Source organism: Bos indicus x Bos taurus, chromosome 22 (assembly GCF_003369695.1).
Source record: "Bos indicus x Bos taurus breed Angus x Brahman F1 hybrid chromosome 22, Bos_hybrid_MaternalHap_v2.0, whole genome shotgun sequence".
In the NCBI taxonomy this organism is placed as follows: domain Eukaryota; kingdom Metazoa; phylum Chordata; class Mammalia; order Artiodactyla; family Bovidae; genus Bos; species Bos indicus x Bos taurus.
The window spans coordinates 20,059,462-20,085,656 of NC_040097.1; the positions used below are offsets into that span (position 1 = coordinate 20,059,462).

Genomic DNA, 26,195 nt, shown 5'->3' on the forward strand with positions numbered 1-26,195 from the left:
ACACAATATGTCTACTAAGGCTTCACGACTCTGAACTGAAAGTTAATGACTAGAGCAAACCATCAGGCTACTAGACTAGAAAAAAAAAAAAAACAGCAATAAAAAATTTTAAAAAAGGACTAATAAATCAGAAATTTAAGCAGGGTGTCCATTTTAGTTATAGTTATTAGTCAGAACAAAGTGATGGTACAACTCACTTTTACAGTGAGTTAAACTGATCATAACAGTATATCAAGTAATATTATCCATTAATTAATTAAGCACACATTTTATTAGTACCTACTATGTGTCTTATACTGTCAGACACTGCAAGGCATGTTCAGGCATAAAAGAATCTCTGCTGTCAACAGGATTATTATTCAATAGAAGAAGAAGACATTTTGCAGAACTCACATATAAATATGCTTATTTATTATAAGAGATGTACAAAGAGAATGTTTCAAGACTGTAGAAGGAGAACTGAATCATATGGTCACTTTATAGGTAAAGTCAGGTAAAGCTGCTGTATTTTAAAAATTCATTTGCACATGTGTTTAAAAAAAAAAAAGAAGACCTTGGAGAAGCCAAAGTTATAGGGAATGGATATCCTTGTTATAAAAATTGGGACTGACATATACACAGTACTATATATATAACAGATAACTAATAATGACCTACTGTATAGCAGAGGCAACTCTGCTTAAGACTTTGTAATGGCCTGTGTGGGAAAATAATCTAAAAAAAAGTGGATATATGTATTGTTGTTCTTGTTTAGTTACTGTCATGTTCAACTCTTTTGCAAGCCCATGGACTATGGCCCACCAGGCTCTTCTGCCCATAGAATTTCCCAGGCAAGAACAGTGTAGTGGGTTTCCATTTCCTTCTCCAGGGGAGCTTCCTGACACAGGGATCAAACCCACGTCTCCTGCACTGGGAGGTTGATCCTTTACCACTGACCCACCAGGGAAGCCTGGACACATATATAACTTATTCCCTTTGCTGTACAGCTGAAACTAAAACAACGTTGTAAATCAACTATATGCCAATAAAAATTTTAGAAATAATAAATAAATAAGGAATGTTGGATGATCTATTATCAATCCTGAATTATCAACTTCTTCTCAGCAATCTGCATTGCAAAGCAGACAGCAAGACCTACATTTCTCAGAATATTCTTCTCTGTATGGTTCCAAAAGGAGTCAGCCAACCAGAGAGGAGGTAAGAAGATATAGAAGGCAAAGAGATGAAAAAGCCATCCTTGGGAGTCAGACAAGTGTGCACAAATGTCCTCACTGTTGTACACTGAAAAATTTGGTGAGCCGGGAGAGCTTCCTTCAACATGGCCCTGCTTTCTGTATTGAAACTGTGATGGGTCTCCGAGTCCCTACACCCTTGTCCCTTATATATCTTATCACTGAGCCATGATCATTGGAATTGCCATTGCCTAGATTCTTCTTTTTCACTTGCTTTGCTTCTGTGAATGTTAACTCACTCACATATCTATATACATTATATATGCATATTATTTGGATGTCTCAGTCCATGGGCTTGCAAAAGAGTTGAACATGAAAGTGACTAAACAAGAACAACAATACATATATCCACTCTTTTTTAGATTATTTTCCCACATAGGCCACTACAAAGTCTTGAGTAGAGTTGCCTCTGCTAGACATCAATATGTCTATTTGGATGTCTATAACCTATTAATTCACACAACACTTCTTATGAATTCATGACAGATGTGTGTGTATGTCAATTAATTATATGAATCTGTATATTTGCAGGTATAAACAAAAGCAATTGCAAGCACTATGGGAAATTCACAAAAGTCATATCTGGTATCAAAATATTTCATCATATTTTAAAGATTATGATATGTGTAGGTCTGCTGGATCAGTGTTCTCCTCAATCTCCTTTGATTCTTTTTTGATAAAACTATACAAGTGATAGTTTCTGAAACTAATAAGTGATTACAGCAGGGTGGTGGGATACCAGGCTAATAGAAGTCAATCACTTTCTTATACATCAGAATTTTACATTTAAAGCACAACGCCATTTAGATTAATATCTAACCCCTCATGCAATACATAGGCACAACTTGGACAAAATATCTCTAAGATCTGCATGAAGAAAACTATAAAACTCTGATGAAAGATGTCAAAGTAGATCTTTAAGAAAACAGATTCCATGGAAATAGATAAGAAGACAATATTATCAAGTTGTTAGTTCCTCCCAACTTAAAATACAAGTTAAATGCAGCCTCAATAAAAGCTTCAGCAAGCTAGCTTGTAGACATCAACAAACTGATTCTAAAGTTTATATGGAAATCCAGAATACCCAACAGAAAATTGAAGGAAAAGAACAAAGTCTGAAGACTGACAGTCTCAAACTTTAAGACTTGTTACAAAGCTACAGTAACCAAGACAGTAGAGTACTGGCAAAAGAACAGACAAATAGATCAATAGAATAGAATAGAGATGTCAGAAACAGAACCACAGAAATATAGTCAAATGATCTTTGACAAAGGAGCAAAGGCAATTGAATGGATAAAGGATAGTCTTTTCCACAAACGGTGCTGGAACAACTAGACATCCTTATGAAAAGGAAAAAAAAATCCAGACACAGACCTTCCTAACACCCGTCACAAAAACGAATTCAAAATGGATCATAGGCCTAAATATAAAATGTAAAGTCCTAGGAAATAACACAGGAGAAAAGACAGATGATTTGGGTATGGTGATGACTTTATAGATATCACACCAAAGGCATAATTCATGAAAGAAATAATTGATAAGCCGAACTTCATTAAAATTAAAAACTTCAGCTCTGTGAAAGACACTGTCAAGAGAACAAGAAGATAAGCCACAGATTGGGAGAAACTATTTGCAAAAGGTATATCTGATAGAGAACTATTATCCAAAACACAGAAATAATTCAAACTCAGTGATAAGAAAAAGAATAACCCAAATGGGCCAAAGACTTGACAGACACCAGATCAAAGAAGATATACAGATAGAAAACAAGCATACTAAAAGATGCTCTAAATCCCATGTTATTAGTGAGTTACAAAGTTAAAATAACATGAGATACCACTGCACATCTATTAGAATAATGCAAATCAAACACATTAACACCGTCAAATACTGGGGAGGATGTGGAGCAACAGGAACTCTCATTCATTGCTGGTGGGAATGCAGAATGGTACACCCACTTTGGAAGGCAGCTTAGCAGTTTCTTTCAAATCAGACATACTCTTACTAAATGACCAAACAATACCTCATACTTACCCAAATGATTTGGAAACTCATGTCCATACAAAACCCGCACAAGAAGGTTTAAAGCAGTTTGATTCATGATTGCCAAAACTTGGAAACAACTAAGATGGCCTTCAACAGGTGAGTGGATAAACAAGCTCTGGTGACTCCAGACAATGAAGAAAAGAGGTACAAAGCCATGAAAAGACATGGAGGAACTTTAATAGCATATTGATAAGTGAAAGAAGCCAATCTGAAAAGGTTACATACTGCATAATTCCAATTATATGACATAGTGGAAAAGGAAAACAATGGAGACAGTTACAAAATAAAAACTAGTTGCAAGGTGTTCAGTGGAACTGGAAAGTATGAATGGGTGGAGTACCAGGGATTTATAGGGAAATGAAACTATTCTGTGAAATACTATAATGTTGGATACAGGTCATTAAACATTTGTCAAATTGAATGTGTAACACCAAGAATGAAACCTAATATAAACTAGAGACTTTTATGAATAATACTGTGTCAGAATTGGCTCATCAGTTGTAATAAATGTACCTATCACACTAACACAGGATATTAACAATAGAGGACCTGGGGAGAGTGATGGGGTATATGGAAACTCTCTACCTTCTGCTCAGTTTTTCTGTAAGCCTAAAACTTATCCCAAAAAATGTATATTGATTTAAAAAAATCAAATTAATACATGATTACATTCTTGATGCAAAAATCTCAAATCATTTAGAAGACTGGACTAAAACATTTAAGCCCCAAATGATTCTTTCATGTCAATCCTTTTTTCACATCTAAGGGTAAATGCTATTAATAACTTGGAACGCATGATTTCATTCTGTCTTTTAATATACTTATATATGAATTGGGTTTCCCAGGTGGTGCTAGTGGTAAAGAATCCACCTATCAATACAGAAGACATAAGAGACACAGGTTCGATCCTTGGATTGGGAAGATCCCCTGGTGGCTGCTGCTGCTAAGTCGCTTCAGTCGTGTCCAACTCTGTGCGACCCCACAGACAGCAGCCCACCAGGCTTCTTTGTCCCTGGGATTCTCCAGGCAAGAACGCCAGAGTGGGTTGCCATTTCCTGCTCCAATACATGAAAGTGAAGAGTGAAAGTGAAGTCACTCAGTCATGTCTGACTCTTCGAGACCCCATGGACTGTAGCCTACCAGGACTCTCCATGCATGGGATTTTCCAGGCAAGAGTGCTGGAGTGGGTTTCCATGTTCTTCTCCAGATCCCCTTGTGGAGGACATGGCAACCCACAATCCCATGGGCAGAGGAGCCTGGCAGACTACAGTCCATGGGGTCACAAAGAGTTGGACATGTCTGAAGTGACTTGGAGAAGGCAATGGCACCCCACTCCAGTACTCTTGCCTGGAAAATCCCATGGATGGAGGAGCTTGGTGGGCTGCAGTCCATGGGGTCCCTAAGAGTCAGACACGACTAAGTGACTTCACTTTCACTTTTCACTTTCATGCATTGGAGAAGGAAATGGCAACCCACTCCAGTGTTCTTGCCTGGAGAATCCCAGGGATGGGGGAGCCTGGTGGGCTGCCGTCTCTGGGGTCGCACAGAGTTGGACATGACTGAAGCGACTTAGCAGCAGCAGCAGCAGAAGTGACTTAGCACACATGCACACATATATGGGTTTATGTCTACCAAGTTTTCTGAACATATAAGAATCCTTCCATACATTTATTCTGAAATTTGCATTTTTTAAAGCATGCACTAGTGATCACACAGAGCATTACATAGAAAAATATTCCAGAAAACACATTTCCATGGTTGATACTCTGTAGTCTGAAACTTCTTTTGTCTTCCAATATGACTGTACAGTGATGGTCATATAGCAGCAACTCCAGAAATGCTTAAGGTTGGTGTGCAATTGACAAAGTCAAGACAAAAAATAATTAAGCCATTGAAATACTGCTACGTGGCCTGACAGTTAAACTCTAGGGGGAATTAGCCCTTTGACTGAACACCCAGTATGCCAACAGAGTATCCATTCTCTCTGGAGGAGAAACCTTTTCCTTTTTCATAATGATTTGAGTCCCCAGGGCTATGCACAATGTAGAGATTGCTATCCCCATTTTGGAAACAAAAGTGCTGAGGCTCAGAGAGGTTATATTTCTAGCTCAAAATGATATTAATGGCTGGTAATGGGGCCAAGACTCAAGAGCCAGTCAGGCCTCCAAGTCTCACACTGCTGCTCCAAAGTAACTTCCACAGGTAAACATACCCACTGGCCCTTTTCTCATAATCCTAAATTGGCTGATAAGGTCATTTGCACCCAACACGGACAGGATCATATCCACATTTCACTCAGTTATCATGGCTCCAACTTGCTCTTTCTTTAAAGTGATCTACATTTCATAATGTGGGTTTTTTTAAAGGAAGAATTCTAGACAGGGTTTTCATACAACCTGGCAGTCAGTTGCTTAGGAAACTGTTTTTCTTTTTTCATTAGAGGTGAAGGATGACCACACTGTTAAGTGAGAGAAAGGCAGAGGAGAATACATAGTAAATCCCGAGTGCATGTGAATTTCATCCGCAGGAAACATAGCAAAATAATCACAACTCAATGGGAAAAAAGGAACTCTGAGAGGGTTCTGAAATAAGCTATTAAGTCATGCAAGTAAACCCAATGTCAACACCTCAGTCTAGGCTGACTAGATTTATGTGTTGGAAATCATACTTCGTGAGGATTTAAGGCCCCTGAGGTTCTCAAGAGTTTCGGTTGTTGCTGTTGTTTGGTTGGTCTGTGGTTTTGTTGTTGTTTGTTTGTTTGTTTGGCAGGAGTGAGGTCTCAGGGAAGGCATGTCTTCTTTAAAGTGGGAAGCACATGGGAAAGGGGTATCTGTGTCCTGCAAGGGTTTAAAAAGTACATCAGTTCAAACCTTGTCCTGCATTGATAGTTTCAGCCTTTGGCACATTTCTGAGCTTTGTGTTCTAAACAAGCATCCTCTCTCCTTCCATCTAACTGTCCCACAAGGCATCTCTGTCCAGCTAGGCAGGGATCCAATAATTGTCTAATTATCCATTAGATAATTCTGATGGTATCCCCACCCTCCTAAGAGTCCCTTGGACAGTAAGGAGATCCAACCAGTCAATCCTAAGGGAAATCAACCCTGAGTATTCACTGGAAGGACTGATGGTGAAGCTGAAGCTCCAATACTTTGGCCACCTGATGTGAAGAGCCGACTCATTGGAAAAGACCCTGATGGTGAGAAAGTTGGAAGGCAAGAGGAGAAAGAGGTGGCAGAGGATGAGATGGTTACATAGCATCACCAACCCATTGGATATGAATTTGAGAAAACTCAGGGAGATAGTGAAGGATGGGGGAGCCTGGCATGCTGCACTCCATGAGATGGCAAAGAGTTGGAAACAACTTAGCGACTGAACAACAACAACCCCACCCATGACTTGGAGATGGTGCTGTGACAGACATATACCTTAACCTGTAAGTGGCTGGAAGCACAGACCACCTTTTGCCCCATAAAGCCCATCTTTAGGAGCACTGTGAGACCTTGCCTATCTTCTCCAAGTCCATATTCGTAGTGCCTCCAGTACCTGACACACATAGCAGGCATATGATAAACTGTCATTAATCTGTTATGTGAGCAAGAAATAGTCTTCTGTGTTGTCATGTAATTGCATCCTGGATCTATTTGAAACCAAAGTTCAGCGTCCTCAAATAAATGTCCCATCCTTATATTTTCAGTGCCATACTCAAGTCCTCCTGGCTAAGAAACAACTGTTCTTGATAGCTGCAAAAATGTATATCCTTTTCATAGGTATGGACTATGTTCTCTCCTAAAATGAAGTTTCATGTACATGCATCCCTCAAATGCAGATACTGATGTTTAAGTCCAATACCTTTATGTTTTATTAAGGCCTACAGTGTAGAAGACATTGGGTGATCCACAGACTTAGTTAAACCAGAACCAAAGGAAAAAGCATGAAGATACAATATTCGTGAAACACAAATTGAACAACAGTCAGAAATGGATTGTCAGGGTAGAAAAATCCTAGAAAGAGCAAAGAAATGTTCATTCTGAAGTTTCTTTGGGAAAACCTTGGCTAGTTAATAAGCTGCCGTAGCCTGAATTGGTCTTTAGCTTGCCTGAAACCAGGTGAAGGGAGTGGAAGGCTTCTCCCAGCATCAATATCTCCCTCTCCACCTCCTTCCGTCAGTATCTCCCATGCATCAGGCAATGTGCTGTACAGTGATGAGTGAGACACAACCTTTACTTTTTAAAACAAAAATCCTACAACACATAAAAAGATAGTCATGGCAAAACATGGTTAGTGCAATGCTAGAGTAACAGAGATAAACTGTTTAGACTACGACTTAAAGGAGTCAGGTGGCTAAAACTTTGATGAGGACAGCGTTCCAAGGAGAAGGAATGGTATGGATGCAGGGTAAAGACAAAATCCAGCACAGTGCATGCAAAGAACTTCCTGCAGATCAATGCAAACAGAACAGATAGCAAGAAGCAAAGAGTCAAGGTGAGAGATGAGCAGGAAAGGTTGGTTTACTTTCTAAGTAAGCCATGTTGACAACCTTGAATTTCATCTGACAGTGATAGATATATTTTTGGAGAGCTTAGGCAGAGGACTGGTAGAGTAGATGTGAAGTTTATGAACATTCCTACAGCTACGGTAGGCTTGAATGCAATCGGACAGAAGGCCAGGGGACCAAGCTAGGAAGCTGGTGCAAAATCTCAGCACAGTATAGAAACCTGAAGAAGAATAGGGATTGTAAGAATGGGAAGAGACAATAGATTCAATAATGATTCAGAATGTAAAATATTTCAGAAGGGTGGGAGAGGATTTTATTATGGAGAAAAAGAACAAAGCAGCAAAAAGGAAGAACTAGAACCAAGGTTTCAGAATCTTAAGGAAATTACTGAGCAATGCTAATAATTTTAAGTTTGCCTGTGGTAGGATTGGCAATGGCACCCCACTCCAGTACTCTTGCCTGGAGAATCCCATGGACAGAGAAGAGCCTGGTAGGCTGCAGTCTATGGGGTCGCTCAGAGTCGGACACGACTGAGCGACTTCACTTTCACTTTTCACTTTCATGCATTGGAGAAGGAAATGGCAACCGACTCCAGTGTTCTTGCCTGGAGAATCCCGGGGATGGGGGGAGCCTGGTGGGCTGCCGTCTCAGGGGTCGCACAGAGTTGGACACGACTGAAGCGACTTAGCAACATGTCCAGTATGTTCTCTTTTTTGACTAGCTTCTCTCATGTAATAAAATGTTTCCAAGTTTCATCCATGCTGTAGCACACATTGCTAACTTAATGTCTTTTCATTGCCGAATAATATGTCATTGGGGCTTTCCAAGTGGCTCATGGGTAAACAGTCTGCCTGCTAATGCAGGAGACGCAGGTTCAACCCCTGAGTCGGGAAGATCCCCTGAAGGAGGGCATGACTACCCACTCCACTATTCTTGCCTGGGAAATGCCATGGACCGAGGAGCCTGGCGGGCTACAATACATGAGGTCACAAAGAGTCGGACACAAAGAGACTAAAACAACAACAACAATGTGTCATTGAAAGGATATACCACATTTTACTTACACATTCATCAGTTGATGACATTTCAGACATTCTACTGCTAGATACATACCCAAGAGATATGAAAACGTGTCCACATAAAAATTTGTCCATGGATTGTACTTTTTGGCAAGTACACTACTATGAATATTCATGGACAAATTTTTATGTGGACACATTTTCATATCTCCTGGGTATATATCTAGCAGTAGAATTGTTGAATTATATAACACTATATTTAACCACATGAGTAACTGCTTTCCAAAGTATCTGTACCATTTTACATTCCCACCATCAGTGTATAAAGGGGGACACACAACCATGTATCTAATTTCTCTACATCCTTCCTTTGATTATAGCCATCTTGTGGATATGACATGGCATTCTAACTGTAATTTTGATTTACATATTCCTGATGGCTAATGATTTTGAACATTCCTCCATATGCTATTTATCAGGTTAATGAAGTTCCCTACCCTCCTGCTTCACTGGTTGTTCTTATTATGAAAGGGTATTTCAGTTTTTTCAAATTTTTTTCTGTATCTCTCCATATGATTATGTATGTTTTGCCTTTTATTCTGTTGATATGGTATATTATATTCATTTAATTTTTCACAAGTTTAACCAATCTTGCCTTCCTGGTATAAATCCAACTTGGCCATGTTGTATTCATTTCATATATTGCTGAATTTAATTTGTTACTACTTTTTTGAGAATCTTTGTGTTTATATATTGAGATAATGGTCTGTAGTTTTCTTTGCGTGTGATGTCTTTATCCAGTTTTGGTGTCAGGATATTTGTGATCAGAATGCTTTAGGAAGTATTCTCTCTTTGTCTAACTTTTAGAACAGTTTATAAAGAATTAGTATTAATTATTCTTCAAATATTTGGTAGAACCTACCAGTGAAACTTTCCGTACCTGAGCTTCTTGGTGGGGTATTTTTAATTACTAATTATATCTCTTTATTTTACTTATTATGAATCTACTCAGATTGTATATTTCTTCTGAAATCCAGTTCAGTTCTAGAGTCAGTGTTCCTAATTTTCATATTTCTAGTAATGTGTGTATTTCATCTAATTTGTTGACATATATTTGTTTCTAGTATTCCCTTGTAATCTTTTCTTTCTGTAGAGTCAGTACTAATGCCCCTTTCATCATATCTGATTTTGGTAGTTTGAGTTTTCTCTTTTTTTCTCCTAGGTCAGTCTAGCTAAAGCTTTGTCAATTTTGTTAATCTTTTCAAAGAGGCAATTTTTGCTTATGTGGATTTCCTTTATTTGTTTTTCTTTTCTCTATTTCATTAATTCTTGCTCCAATCTTTATTATCAAATATTTCTGTCCTTCTGTTCACTTTGGATTCATTTTTCCTCTTTGTTTTACAGTTTAGGATAGGTTACTGATTTGAAATCTTTCTTCCTTTTTAATACAAGTGATTAAAGCTATAAATTTCCCCCAAGCATTGTTTCAGTTGCATCTCACAAATTTGACATGTCTTCATTTTCATTTATCACGTTTTTTTTTTTTTCTCATTTCTCTTGGGTAATTTTTTCTTTGGCCCATTGATTATTTAGGAATGTGTTGTTTAATCTCTACATATTTGTAAAGTTCCCAGTTTTCTCTTATTGAGTTGTAATTCTACATTGAGTTGTAATTCTATACTGTTCTGATCAGAGAACATACTTCATATGATTTCAATCCTTTTAAAAGTTTTGAGGCATGTTTTACAGTGTAGCTGGAGAACACTCCACATACACTGGAGAAGAATGTGCTTCATGGTTCTCTTTTAACTTTCTCCAAACCCCCCCTTCACCCCCCATCCTGCCACCATCTGTTGGGCTGTCTGCATCATTTAGCGTCACATCCAGTTGTTAGGCTTCACTAATTTCCTGCTGATCTATTATTTTCAATAATGCCTTGGGAGCACAAATTACTCCACAGTTTGATCCAATTAAATTCAGGTTCCTTTGCAAGGGTCGTTTTTGAAGCCTGTTTTTCAGTTTTTTCTGACTCCAGGAGGGCAGTTCTTCCCTGATACTCTCTGGGAAACTAGGAGAGGGAAACTTTAACTTGCTGCTTTCATAGAACTACTAACCAACTCTTAATTGCTCACCACCACAATCCCTGGGCTTCCCAGGGTGACATAGTGGTAAAGAATGAGCCTGCCAACGCAGGAGACATGGATTCAATCCTGGGTTCAATTGCAAAGAGTCAGATGCAACTGAGCGCACACACACAAATGCACACGATGCCTATTGTTTTGGAGAGCACCTCTTAGGCTTAAAATTCTCCACGGCTTCAAATCAAGTGAGTTTCCTATGGTAAGCTTCACACCCCTCTATTGGTTTTTGTTTGTTTGTTTGTTTTGTTTTTTAAGTCTTTATTGAATTTATTAATTTATTACAATATTGCTTCTGTTTCATGTTTTGGTTTCCTGGCAGCAAGACATATAGGGTCTTAGCTCTCCAGCTAAGCTGGCAGCCTACCTTTCTCTTTCATGGAAGAGATATCACATACCTTGACTAGAATCTGAAGGGAAAGTTAGCTCCATCTTCTTGGCCACATCTGCCCAGAGTGAGCTTCCACCTGGTTTGGCTGGGTGGAGTGGGGTAAGGGACGGTAAGGGAGAGGACGGGGCCTCCCTGATGGCTCAGCAGTAAAGAATATGCCTGCCAATGCAGGAGATGCCAAGTTGGGAAGATCCCTGAAAAAGGAAATGGCACCCACTCCAGTATTCTTGCCTGGAAAATTCCATGGACAGAGGAGGCTGACAGGTAGTGAAGCCTGGCGTGCTACAGTCCATGGGGTCACAAAGAGTCAGACTCGATTGAGCATGTACACACACAATGAAAACCTCCCTCTAGTGTGAAATTCCAAGTTATTTCAGGCTACTTACAATCTTTACAACACTATCCATTCAAAGATGGCAACGTGGCCATCATGAGAACAGGGACACCATCTATTTTCTTCACCACAGCCTTCCCATATCCTAAAACACCACATGAATTGCCTGACACTTGTTAACTGCTCTCAAAATACAGTTTTTGAATGAATGATAACCTGTTACTGTTCCTTTGTCATACTGGCTTCCTTGAGATGAAAATGATGAGAAGTATTCTTACAGTATTTTTCTGAAAGTATCCTCCCAGAGACCTGCGACACGACCTGACACCTATGTCTTCAGGGACTCCATGTATCAATAAAATATCCCAAGAGTCTTCTGGCCAAGAGGTCTGGCCTCATTTTCAAAGTGATCTCGGAAAGCAAGAAGCATATTCTGGAATCTGGAAGTGGCACCATAGAATAGAGTGTGGTCCCTTCAGTTTTGTAAATGAAAAGCAGCATGAAGAAGCTGACCACCAACAAGCTGACTGCCTGTTGAAAAGAAGGCAAATTATTCTAAATAATCGGCCTGCAGATAGGCCACAGGGAGACCTAAATGCCTAGCAATCTCCTGGAAGATCACAGAGGATAGAGGTTTGTCCTCTTATTTGAAAATGAAAGAATCAGGTTTCTTCCCAAAGCAGTCAGAGCCCAGCCTTAAGAGGAACAGGTCTAGAAGTCCTAGAAAATTCCTAAAAAAATGATTAAACGGTAGCTATTGAACCACCACCTTCCTGGAAACTAACTGTGTTCTAGACCTAAGGATTGGGTTAAGTGCCTCTCTTATGTGGGACCCTGATGCTAACGTCCACCTACTCAGTGAGCCTCACCCCAGTCTTCCTTGCAGACTCTGCTTGGCCCCCTGCCCTCTCTTCCACACTGTCAGCTTCACCAAGAACTTCACCTCATCCAGATCTCTCACTTTCTGTTCCTCCGTCTCACCTGAGACTTACCCACCCCAGTCCTTGTCTGACTCCACTCTGCATTAATTCATTGGTTAATTGGTGAGGTCAACTAATTTGTCAATCTCCTGCTTGAGTCCCTGTTGAGATTCTGCAACTCTGTGTCTTTAACTTTTTGGGGAAGTAGCCACATCTCAGATGTTACCCTCATATCTTTCCCAGGTAATAAAAATAGAAGAAAAAGAAGGCAGACCAGAAAAAAACTGAGTGGGGAAAAAAAAAAAAAAACAGCTCTCAGTCTCTGCCCCTTGGTATCAGCTTTGAGACACCTGGCCCAGTACAGCCTGTGCTAAGTTTCAAAGAAGAGGCAGATAACTTTGAAGATTTGATTTCACAAGGGACAAAAGATAAAAGTCTCTGTCAAGTTGTCATTAGATGCTTAATGCTATCCGTGGTGGGGTGCTGGAGGTGCCCCTCCTTCTCTGTAGACCTCTAGCAGATTAACTTTCAGAGCTTTAATTTGAGGAAGGATTTACAGCTGTGAAGAGGTATAATATCGTTTTGATTTGGGTTGTACTAGGCTGGGGAAGCCAGATTACATTTGTATGAAACTGTATTAGAAGATATGACTGAAACCACCAAAATCAAATAAAAGGAAACATTTTCAGAGAGCCTGAAAATAGGAGCCCGTCTTTTCTTTCCAACGCCTGTGCATTGTTTCACTGTTATTCTGATTTACACCAGGAGGATCCAAGCAGAAACACAGGAGGCAGATGGCAAAAAAGGCCTGTGCTTGTCGGATCCATCCATTTATCAGTCTGTCATCAACCTAATCCAGAGGCTGGTTCCCTGGGTAAAGAAACAAAAATTAATTAACCCTTAGAGAAGTGGGAAAGTTAGCAGGGGAGGGGGGAAAAAAAAAAAACCTCATGAAAAATACCTTACTTTCATCTCCTGGGGCACTGTCTAATTCAGAGTGTCAGAGAAATCCATCAAATAGTCTCTGAAGTTTCTCTGGGCCTCAGTCCATCCACCACCACCATATGCCACCCCGTGTGTGTCACACAGCATCCCCAGGATAATGACTTACACGGAGACTGTGCCTTTCCTCCAGAGCAATCTTAAAACTGTTTTAAAACCTGACTCTGCTCATTTGCACAGCAAACAATAAATCACTTTGGGTACCGCAAAAACCCAGTTTCCTATAAGATGAGACACGGGAAAGAATTAGCTGTTGCTTGTAATTGTTTGTCCTACACAGCTACACAGAACTGGACAGATTATCAGCATCTTCTAGTAGGATTTAGAGATGAATAAGTGGAACACCATGGGTGGGACTCCTAAATTTGGAATGACTGTGCCAAAGCTTCTGGCACAATAAGCTGAAGCTTTAAAAAAAAAAAAAACCTCTTTATTTTGTATTTCGGTATAGCTGGTTAACAGGCTTCCCCCTGGTGGCTCAGTGGTAAAGAATCCGCCTGCAATGCAGGAGACACTGGTTCGATCCCTGGGTTGGGAAGATCCCCTGGATAGAACACAGCAACCCACTCCAACATTCTTGCCTGTAGAATCTCATGGACAGAAGAGCCTGGTGGGCTATGGTCCACGGGGGTTGCAAAGAGCTGGACAGGACTGAAGCGACTACGCCCACACACACAGAGCTGGCAATGTTGTGACGGTTTCAGGGGCACAGTGAAGGCACTCAGCATACATGTATATGTATCCACTCTCCCCCAAACGCCCTTCCCATCCAGGCTGCCACATAACATTGAGCAGAGTTCCCTGTAGGTCCTTGAGTAGGTTTCCATTGTAGGTACAGCTGCTGCTGCTGTGTCACTTCAGTCGTGTGACTCTGTGCAACCCCATAGACGGCAGCCCACCAGGCTTCCCCGTCCCTGGGATTCTCCAGGCAAGAATGCTGGAGCGGGTCGCCATTTCCTTCTCCTGTAAGTACAGCAGTGTGTACATATGAAGCTTCTAGTTTCAACTGGAATGTCTCATGGACAGTTGGGGAGAGTTTGGGGAGGCAGGGCTGCTTCTTATCACCACAGGAGAACTGTTGGCTTGCCAAAATGGGGTAAACCACGAAGACAGTCACAAGCATCTCTCAGGGGTTACCTAATTTTTAAACTGTAAGCTCATTTAAGGATGGTTATAGTAGTCAGGGGGACAATAATGCATAAGGATGATCTTTCTGAACTGTGCCAGAAATTGTGATCTCTCAATTACCGCCGGGATGGAAGGAACAGGTTTTCCACAAGAAGTACTTTTAGTACCTGCTTTTTACACCTGCACATCTCTTTAGATAAAAGAGAACTGTCTTAGCTCCCAAGTTGAAATGGGCCCATTTACCAAAGGGGTCAAAGTCTTTGCTTTTGTAGTCACAGCCAACTGGATTAATCAGAACACAGGAGAGGTGTTAGAGAAAGGTGCCTCTTCTTCAAACAGAGGGTGAAAACACAATTTCCTCAGGATCATAAAGCAGTTGCAAAGATGCAAAGTAAAATTTAGGTCCCCACTTCCAGGTAGGGTTTACTGACAAAACTAATCAGATAAAAATACATCCCACATCTCTCAGATTGCTCAAAAGAACCCCATCGTGATTATTTATAATATATTCTACAATAATCAAGTAGCCATAAATTCTCCCTAATTCCCACAGTTATGAATAGGACACAGTGTTAATGTCCTTATCTTACTCTCAACTGATAAATAAACCTTAGAATGAACGTCATTTCTTATAGTCAGTATCATCAAGAAAAAAGTTAAAAAACAAAGAATTGATTGAAAAGATTTTCCACCTTGTCAGGCAATATAATAGAGGTCTGTTCTAGACCTTAAGGAAAAAAGCACAGTTTCTTCAGCCCTTGAGCACTAAGCAAGTTATTGATAATACAGAGTCTTGAATTTGATACTGAACTTGGTCAGAAGTGGGTGCCTTGTAAGCAAAGGAAAACGGAGGAAAGAGGGAGGAGGTAAGAAGACAGAGCCATGCTGCTGACATTTCGTTCTCTGGGCTTCAGTTTCCTTCTCTGCTGAGTCGCTTCAGTCGTGTCCGACTCTGTGCAACCCCATAGATGGCAGCCAACCAGGCTTCCCGTCCCTGGAATTCTCCAGGCAAGAACACTGGAGTGGGTTGCCATTTCCTTCTCCAATGCAGGAAAGTGAAAAGTGAAAGTGAAGTCGCTCAGTCGTGTCTGACTGTTCACGACCCCGTGGACGACTGTTCACGACCCCATGGACTGCAGCCTACCAGGCTCCTCTGTCCATGGGATTTTCTAGGCAAAAGTACTGGAGTGGGGTGCCATTGCCTTCTCTGTTCCTTCTCTAGAAAATGCAAGTGTAGACCAAGACAAGCCTGAAACAAAAGCCAATCTCTAATTTTAAAAATAAATGAAAAGGCCTTTAACTCTTAAGCAGAAAATGTTGCTCAAATACTCTCATCGTTTATTAACTCGCAGCAAGAAGGCACCAAGTATGTGCTTAGAAACAGGGGATATAAGCAACACCACCTGATTCCACATCCTGGCTGGACCACTTACTAGCTGTGTGATGCTGGGCAAATTCCCTAACCTCTCTGAGTCTCAGTTTTTCTATATGTAAAAGAGAAAGAATGAAAGCTTCTATATGGCAGGACTAGTTCAAGGATTAAATCAAATGATACATATAATGCTGTTAGCACAATGCTTAGTCCCCCAGAAAACACACAATAGACATTATTAGTCTATTATCAGTAGTAATAATAATAGTTATCATTATTAGAAATACAATTAATAATAATTCTATTTTAATACAACAAAGGAGATATTTACATACTTAGAACATTCCTTACCTGATAATCTACAAAATGAAGGATCAACACAGAGTTAAGGAAAAAAAAAAGCATGATGTGATGTCCTTTAGATTAACAAAAGTGCCAAATAAAGAATCCAAATTTAGAACACTCGAGCTGTTCTGCAGTGACTCTACTCTGCCTGCCGTCAGCTGGGGAAAGGAAATTCATGCTCCCCGCATTCGGAAGAGCTGCTCGGAAATGCTAGCTGACCCCTGACAAACCTGCAGCCTCCCCAAGAACACAGTTAGGCAGCTTAATTTGAGCAAGCAGAGAGAAAGCATGAGCCCACACTCAGGCGCGGCCCCATTTCCATCTGAGCGATTTAAACAGGAGCCACAGTTCGCCTCTGCAGACACCAAACCCAGCTGCCAGGGAAAGGTTTCAGACCCATCCTGGTGCCCCAGCGATTTCCAGTTCAGTAGAAAGCTGCAGAACACACGGTCTCACAGCACATGATTTCCTCATATTTCATCAGGCTTTAAACAATTTTAACCTTCCTTCCTTCCAGGCGAATGCAGAGATGACTGCGTTTTAAGTGGAAACAGAATGAGAAGCTTAAGCCGGTTTCATGTCCCTGGGTGGGTATGCAATTAGCAGGGTGACCCTGGCCAACTCCTGACTCCTCTGAGCTTTACTGTCCTCATCTGTAAAATGGGCAAAAGCTGGGGAAATGTGCATTCCCCATCAATGCCTAGATACCATTGTTAGTCTTTAAGGCTCCATTTATTTTCTGTCCTGAAGTGAAACAGGCTGACAATCTACTCGAACATCCCCCTCTAATAATAATAATTTTTTAAAAGGTAAAAAAGAAAATTTGCCACCACATAACTTGGCTAGGGGCAAAGCAAAACAGTTGGTGTCCCACAATTTATTCCTTAATAACTTCTGCTGTAATATTTCTGGGGCACATCAAAGGACAATAACAGCCCAATGTTGGTAATCCTCTCACATATAAAAACTTTCATTATGGAGTGTTAAAGGCATCGCTCTGTATGAAATACAGCAATCAATAGGAATTGGCCTTTATCCCCTACTTCCCTACCCACAGAGATGGCTTTTTCTCTCCAGTGATGCACACTATTTGGCCACAGCTTCCTCTGATGGCTGGAGAAAAGCAACAAGATGAAAAGCCACCGTGATAAATGAAAAAAGGGGGAAAGAATTTCAGGAGCACGTCCCTATGACAGACACAAAGAAAGGAGTCCATTCTAATTAGTCTAAATGCTGCTTATAAACTTTGGCTTTGATGTGTGTTTAAAAGTCACCAGGATCCATTTCAACTTGGTTATTTTGACGCTGTCACATGTAAAAGATTTTTTATTCAAAAAAATGTTTTATTTATTTTATTTTCAAAAAATGTTTTTAATGAGCACCCTAACAGCAGGATATTTTAGAGATACTGTGGCAGACCCTAGTAAATAACACAAACTAAAAGGGTTGTCAGTAGCCATTAATTTTTTTCCTATTATCTATAATGTAATTACTGGAGTCAGAAATTTAACATTCCTTACAGATTTTCTTTTTTTTAAGTCAGCCAAACTATAGGATTCGTTCCCTTGAAAGCATCATTCTAGATTCTCTAAAAACCCAGAGTCAGCACATACTTTCCCTTTATTATGAACATATAAAGGTCAGAGGCTATTCATAGCACGTCCCTAGTAAAGTTCATCAACAGACCACACCTTGCCAAAGCCAGTGGCCAACTTCTGGCCTCTCTTTACTTAGCCACTAGCAGTATTTGACAGCAGATCATTCCCTCCTTCTTGAATCATCTTTTCTTTAAGCACACACACACACACAAACCACACAACCAAACCACTCTATCCCTCCACTATTACCCTGTTCTATTTATCAAAATTTGAAACCATCTCATTTATTTTTGTGCATGTTTATTATCTGTCTTCATCTCTGTGCCTAAGAAGGAAGTTCCTGATACATCATAGGGACTCCATAAATATCGGATGTCCGACTGACTCCTAGTATCTCCTTCTGACAAATAAAGAGACTAAACCTCAGAGGAGTTAAGTGACTTGCCTAAGGCTGCACAGTATGCTCTTGCTGCTGCTGCTAAGTCGCTTCAGTCATGTCCAACTCTGTGTGACCCCATAGACGGCAGCCCACCAGGCTCCCCCGTCCCCTGGGATTCTCCAGGCAAGAACACTGGAGTGGGTTGCCATTTCCTTCTCCAATGCATGAAAGTGAAAAGTGAAAGTGAAGTCACTCAGTCGTGTCCGACTCCTAGCGACCCCATGGACGGCAGCCTACCAGGCCCCTCGGTCCATGGGATTTTCCAGGAGTTAAGTGACTTGCCTAAGGCTGCACAGTATGCTCTTAGACTGAGACAAGATTTGAACCCAAGGCCATGTAACACTGAGCCCAGACTCATGACCATTATACCATTGAAAAGAAGTCCCAGGTAAATGTCCAAGAGCAGAGTTGGTAAACTTTACGGTGAAGGAGTAGATAGTAAATACTGTTGGCTTTGTGTTCTGGTCCTAGAACCCCTATGATTTGTAGAAAGAATAGATTTTACCTCTGTCCTTGTTGGGCTGCACCCAGAGGGGCCTACGAGTCCTGTGCTTCCCCAGTTCTAAGACCAAAGAAAAAGCCTGGCGTCAGTAACAGAGACACCAATGGTTTCATGAATAAGGAGAGCTTGCGTGTCTGAAACAAGGTGCTAGAGCAGCACCCACCATGTGCAGTGGATGGTTGGTGAGACATGGCAACCGTCTCTTCTCCCAGGTTGCAGAGGGAGGAGACTGCCAGTTATAAGCAGAGTCTGTATCAGGCTGACTCAGCAGCTACTGGGGAAACTAGCAGAGGGGCACGCCCCTCACTGCCTCCTCCATAAGAACAATCACCAGCTAGGGCCTGGGGCAAGCATGTAGGGTGGCCAGTCATGTAAGCAGCATGTAGGTGAAGCAGGCACTTGTTGAATAGAGGATATTCAAAGAGAAGAGAACAGCCGCCTTGAGTGGCCTGACCATACAGTCAGCAAGATCACCGAGGGCAAAGGTCAGATGTAGACACCTTGTGCTGCCGTGCTGTGTCATGCTCAGTCGTGTTCGACTCTTTGCAACCCCATGGACTGTCGCCCGCCAGGCTCCTCTGTCCATGGAATTCTCCAGGCAATTCTCCTGGAGTGAGTTGCCATTTCCTACTCTATAGGATTTTCCCCACCCAGGAATCAAACCCATGTCTCCTGTGTCTGCCGCCTTGGCCGGCAGATTCTTTACCACTGATCCACCTGGGAAGCCCACATAGGCAGCTCCTGCAGCTAAAGCAGTCCACTTCCCACAACAGGGAGCTGAATAGATGGCAACCAATTGGTTCACTTACTGAAAGGAAGCTGAAGCTTGGGCAATTCCCAGAGATTGGGAATGGCAAAGGCAAACAGTTGAAAACTCTGTGTTATCCCCTTTCCAATTAAGAGGCTTTGTGTCCATGTGGGGAAAGTAAGCAGCTCCCAAAGTGAGAGAGAGGAAAATACCTCCCACACGCCTGCCCTGCTGAGACTGTCCTTTGGCAACTGTGCAAAGAGCCAAAAAAGTGACTCCTTCACAGCATGAGGACACTTTCAGCTGAGGACAAGAGGAGGCTTTCTCTCGGCCTTTTATACAGTCATTCACAGGAAGGGACATCCCGTGACCTCATTCTCACTCCGAAGTAAGTGAGAGCCAAGTGCTTTGCTGCCTCTGGGTTCTGCAGGAACTCTCCCTTTGATGGCACCATTCCGCTCCTCTGACGCCAAGTCCTCAGCAAGGGCACATCTCCATTTCCAGAAGGGGTGGTCTCCTTGGGGACCGGCTGCCCACTGGGAACACGGGGCAGCACCAGAGGAAAGGAGCAGAAGGAAGAGAAGCCCCACGTGCAATCCTATGAGTTATTTCAAAGAACCACCCTTTATCAGCAATAATTCTCTCCAGGGAAAGGTGCTTAGGACAAAAATGTAGTGACGGCAATACAAATGGGATGCTTAGATAGAAAACGTTTCAATGTGCCCATTTGGACAGCACCATTTTGAAGCAATAATTTTGATGATGGTATGAAACTACTTGAAATTTCAGTCCTTAACCTAGAGAAATATCTAAGTGAACAATTTTGGATCCATGATAGTAATTTATATTTGACACTTTACTTGTTCTTTGTCTTTCTCCTTAAAGATGTGACAACACCTGTCTTGATTACCACTGCATCCCTAGTGGCCAGTAGAGTACCTCACACATAACTGTTTATTGAAAAGCTAAATGACTATTACTCATACTACTGTGATGACTTCTATTTCTAGTACAATTACCACTTCTGCCAATACTAGTGCTTCAAGTTCAGTTCAGTTAAGTCGCTCAGTCGTGTCCGACTCTGCGACCCAATGAACCATAGCACGCCAGACCTCCCTGTCCATCACCAACTCCCAGACTTTACCCAAACTCATGTCCATTGAGTTGGTGATGCCATCCAGCCATCTCATCCTCTGTCGTCTCCTTCTCCTCCAGCCCCAATCCCTCCCAGCATCAGGATCTTTTCCAATGAGTCAGCTCTTCACAACAGGTGGCCAAAATATTGGAGTTTCAGCTTCAAAATCAGTCCTTCCAATGAACACCCAGGACTGATCTCCTTTAGAATGGACTGGTTGGATCTCCTTGCAGTCCAAGGGACTCTCAAGAGTCTTCTCCAACACCACAGTTCAAAAGCATCAATTCTTTGGTGCTCAGCTTTCTTTATAGTCCAACTCTCACATCCATACATGACTATTGGAAAAACCATAGCCTTGACTAGATGGACCTTTGTTGACAAAACAATGTCTCTGCTTTTTAATATGCTGTCTAGGTTGGTCATAACTTTCCTTCCAAGAAGTAAGAGTCTTTTAATTTCATAGCTACAGTCACCATCTGCAGTGATTTTGGAGCCCAGAAAAATAAAGTCAGCCACTGTTTCCCCATTTATTTGCCATGAGGTGATGGGACCAGATGCCATGATCTTAGTTTTCTGAATGTTGAGCTTTAAGCCAACTTTTTCATTCTCCTCTTTCATTTTCATCAAGAGGCTCTTTAGTTCTTCTTCACTTTCTGCCATAAGGGTGGTGTCATCTGCATCAGTTCAGTTTAGTTCAGTTCAGTCGCTCAGTCGTGTCTGACTCTTTGCGACCCCATGAATCGCAGCACGCCAGGCCTCCCTGTCCATCACGAACTCCCGGAGTTCACTCAGACTCATGTCCATCGAGTCAGTGATGCCATCCAGCCATCTCATCCTCTGTTGTCCCCTTCTCCTCCTGCCTCCAATTCCTCCCAGCATCAGAGTCTTTTCCAATGAGTCAACTCTTCGCATGAGGTGGCCAAAGTACTGGAGTTTCAGCTTTAGCATCCTTCCTTCCAAAGAAATCCCAGGGCTGATCTCCTTCAGAATGGACTGGTTGGATCTCTTTGCAGTCCAAGGGACTTTCAAGAGTCTTCTCCAACACCACAGTTCAAAAGCATCAATTCTTTAGCACTCAGCCTTCTTCATAGTCCAACTCTCACATCCATACATGACCACTGGAAAAACCATAGCCTTGACTACATGGACATTTGTTGGCAAAGTAATGTCTCTGCTTTTGAATATGCTATCTATGTTGGTCATAACTTTCCTTCCAAGGAGTAAGCGTCTTTTAATTTCATGGCTGCAGTCACCATCTACAGTCATTTTGGAGCCCAAAAATATAAAGTCTGACAGTGTTTCCACTGTTTCCCCATCTATTTCCCATGAAGTGATGGGACCAGATGCCATGATCTTCATTTTCTGAATGTTGAGCTTTAAGCCAACTTTTTCACTCTCCTCTTTCACTTTCATCAAGAGGCTTTTTAGTTCCTCTTCACTTTCTGCCATAAGGGTGGTGTCATCTGCATATCTGAGGTTATTGATATTTCTCCAAGTAATCTTGATTCCAGCTTGTGGTTCACCCAGCCCAGCATTTCTCATCATGTACTCTGCATATAAGTTAAATAAGCAGATCAGTTCAGTTCAGTTCAGTCACTCAGCTGTGTCCGACTCTTTGCGATCCCATGATTCGCAGCACGCCAGGCCTCCCTGTCCACCACCAACTCCCGGAGTTTACCCAAACTCATGTCCATTGAGTCCGTGATGCCATCCAGCCATCTCATCCTCTGTCTTCCCCTTCTCCTCCGCCCCCAATCCCTCCCAGCATCAGGATCTTTTCCAATGGGTCAACTCTTCGCATGAGGTGGCCCAAGTGTTGGAGTTTCAGCTTCAGCATCAGTCCTTCCAATGCAGGTGCATAATAATTTGTGGAAAAAAATGAACAGCCCACTTCACTACTACCATTAGTGCTATATAACAACAAGTACTACCACCACCAGGGCTTCCCAGGTGGCTTAAGTGGTAAGGAATCTTCCTGCCAGTGCAGGAGATGCAGGAGACGTGGGTTTGATTCCTGGGTTAGGAAGATCCCCTGGAGGAAGAAATGGCAACCCACCCCAGTATTCTTGCCTGAAAAATCCCGTGGACAGAGGAGCCTGGGGGGTAACAGTCCATAGGTTTGCCAAGAGTCAGACACAACTGAGTGAACACACATTACTGTCACCACCCCACCATTACTCAAGTTGGCTATCTGTTAAAAACCAATGGGGCTAGCATTATGCAATCTCCATACTCATTTTAGAGATGAGAATACAGGCACAGAGAAGTTAAGTAAGTATCCTAAGACCAACATGAAACAGGTGGTGGAACTAAAATAATGATGTGCTTATTATTACTCTTGGCCAAATAAAGTGGGAGGATTGAGGAACAGACTGAGAATGAAGAAGCCTCGACTTTGGTCTTAAAGCCTCTTTCTGGTCTCTTAAACACTTCCTTTCTTTGGAAAGGAATCAGGGATCCTTGAAGAGACGGCTGATTTCAGAGCTGGGTCAGGAAATGGACACAGTGATCTAGGAAAGTTTGTCACAGGAATCTATCAAAGACTATTGAGGCATATCAAAATGACTCAAAGCCAACTTGAAAGGGCTCCCACTGGCCAAAGATGGATTAACTTCAACATCAAACAGAACAATTAATATGGTAAAGTGAAACAGATCTACTTTATAAAAATCTGTGAGTTCTATAATGGTACTTTTTAAAATCACTGGTTTCCTTTGCAAGTTGTGAGGGTAGCAACTCATGGTTGAGAAAATACACAGAAAGAGAGAAAAAAATTTAAGCATTTTCTCTGCCTTTCCTGTATGGACTGCACTTCAAGGTAACCAAACAGGAATTACAAGTCCTTCTTTATGGAGGATTCACAGCTAATAGGAGCAGGAGGAATAAAAGAATTAAACTCTGCATCAATTTGCAACAAAGAACAATTGGAAAATAAAGCTGAAAGTACAATTCCATTTATTATGCCATCCCAGAATATGAAATACATACAAAACCTTTGCACTGAAACCTATAAAGCATTGCAGACACAAATTAAAGAGCAAAATAAATGGAAAGATATAGCATATTCATGGATTGAAGGATCCAATATTGTCAAAACAGCATTTCTCTCAAAAATCAATCTGAAGTTTCAATGCAATTCCAATCAAAATCCCAGTAAGACTTTTTGTAGAAATTGACAAACTGATTCTGAAATTTATTTGAAACACAAATGAACTAAAAGAGCCAAAACACTTTTAATAAAGAACTACAGAGTTGGAGAACTCACACTACTTGATTTTAAGACTGACTATAAAGCCACACTAATCAAAACAGTGTGTTATTAATGAAAGGATACAGGAATGAATCAAGGGAACAGATTGAGGAGTCTAGAAATAGACCCACACAGAAATGGTCAATTTATTTTTGACAACAATGCAAGGAAATGCAATGGGGGAATACAGTATCTTTTTGATAAAACTGCTAGAACAACTGGGCACCATATTGTGGGCGGGGAGTTGCAGAGTGCTGACCCTTACTTTATACCATACATAAATATTCCATCAAAATAGATCATAGACCACACTTCTAGGATAAATCACAGGAAAAAAAAAATCTTTGCAACCTTGGACTAGAACAAGATTTCTTAGAAAGGAACAAAGGGAATAATAAGTGAAAATTTAAAATTGCTTTTTAAAAGCCACTGTCATGTAACAGAGGAAAACATCTGCAGCATACATATCTGACGAAGGATTTGTATGCAGAATACATAAAGAACTCCTATAAATCAAAGAAAAAAAAAAGAAGCAAAGATGTGAAGATACTTCACAAAAGAGTTTATACAGATGGCAAACAATAACATGAAAACATGATCAACATCATCAGTTATCAGGAAATACAAATTAAAAGTGAAACGAGATTAAATTAAAATTTCTAAGAGCAACCTTCCCAAGGGTTGGCAAGGATGTAGAACCATTGCAAGGCTCATAAATTGATTCTGTGAATGTAAAATGGTACAACAACTTTGAAGAAGTGTTATGCCGTTTCTTTAAAATTTTCCATGTATTCATAATACACAACTCAGACACTTCACTCTCCAGTATTTGTTTATCCAAGAGAAATAAAAATATGCCCACAAAAATATCTGTACTACAAGCAGTTTTATTCATAATAATCCAAATCTGTAAACAACCCTAATGTAAACCAATGAATGAATACACAAAATGAATATATTGACAAAATGAGGGCTGCCTATATAATAGAATGGTTGTGAGCAATAAAAAAAACAAACTAGTAATACATGCAGTTGCACAGATAATTATCTAAATCATACTCACTGAAGGAAGCCAGACAAAAAGAATACATATCATATGACTCAATTTATTAAAAATTCTAGAAAATGCAAAAAACAATCCCTAGCGACAGAACATAAATTAATAGTTGCCTGAAAGCTGGGACTAGGGGGAGGGAATGACTACAATATGGGACGAGGGAACTTTTCAGGGTGATAAAAATGCTCTGCGTCTTAATTGTGGTGGTGGTTTCACTGGCACATCCCTCTTTTAAAACTCACTGAACTACACATTTCACATGAGCACAGTTTATTACACACAAATTACACCTAAGTTGAGTTTTTTAAAAGATTTCTACCAAAGCAAAAACACACAAGAATCTGACAATCTGTGTGAATCCATTCATGTGAAGTAAAAAAAAAAAAAAAAGCATGGTAATAGAACAGTTGCTATCTTGGAAGGCAAGTGTACACATAATGACTGGGCAACTTCTGGGGTGCGAGAGATGTCGCTGTCTTTATCTGAGTAGCAGTTACATGGACAGTTCATCATCTAAGCATTCAATGAGGACTTAAGTTGGGCACTTTTGCTGTATTTCTGTTATTTCGATAAACAAATAAAAAGTAGAGGACTGTTAGAAATTAGCAGACAATAACCAAGTGCAATGTATGAATATTGTACAGCATGTGATCGGAAAAACTCAACGGTAAAAAATTTATAGAGAATGGAAGAAAACTGAACATGAACTACTTATTAGATATTAAAGAATCACCATTCCCTTCATTGTGTGTGTACTATAGTTACAGCCCCTATCTGTTAAAGAAACATAAAAGAGCACTTACAGGTGAAATGAGATGACATACAGGATTCACTTTAAAGCAATGGTCCCTAACGTTTTTGGCACCAGAAACTAGTTTCGTGAAAGGCAATCTTTCCACAGACTAAGGGCTTGGCAATGATTTCAGGATGATCCAAGTGCATTCCATTTATTGTGTACTTTATTTCTATTATTATTACATCAACTCCACTTCAGATCATCAGGCATTAGATCCCGGAGGTTGGAGACCCCTGCTTTAAAGTATT

The 26,195-nt window shown here is 40.9% G+C and overlaps 1 protein-coding gene across 7 annotated transcripts in view; it reads right to left on the reverse strand.

Annotated features, from left to right (window-relative positions):
* The window catches only part of FHIT (fragile histidine triad), a 1,526,080-nt gene that overhangs the window by 898,692 nt on the left and 601,193 nt on the right, over positions 1–26,195 (reverse strand). The window contains exon 1 of one of the 7 annotated variants that reach the window (XM_027523193.1): positions 16,429–16,510. The exons of the other annotated variants lie outside the window; for them this stretch is intronic. The gene's annotated coding sequence lies outside the window, so the exon portion shown is untranslated. Of the gene's footprint in view, positions 1–16,428; positions 16,511–26,195 lie in introns of those variants that run through there. 7 annotated transcript variants of the gene reach the window in all.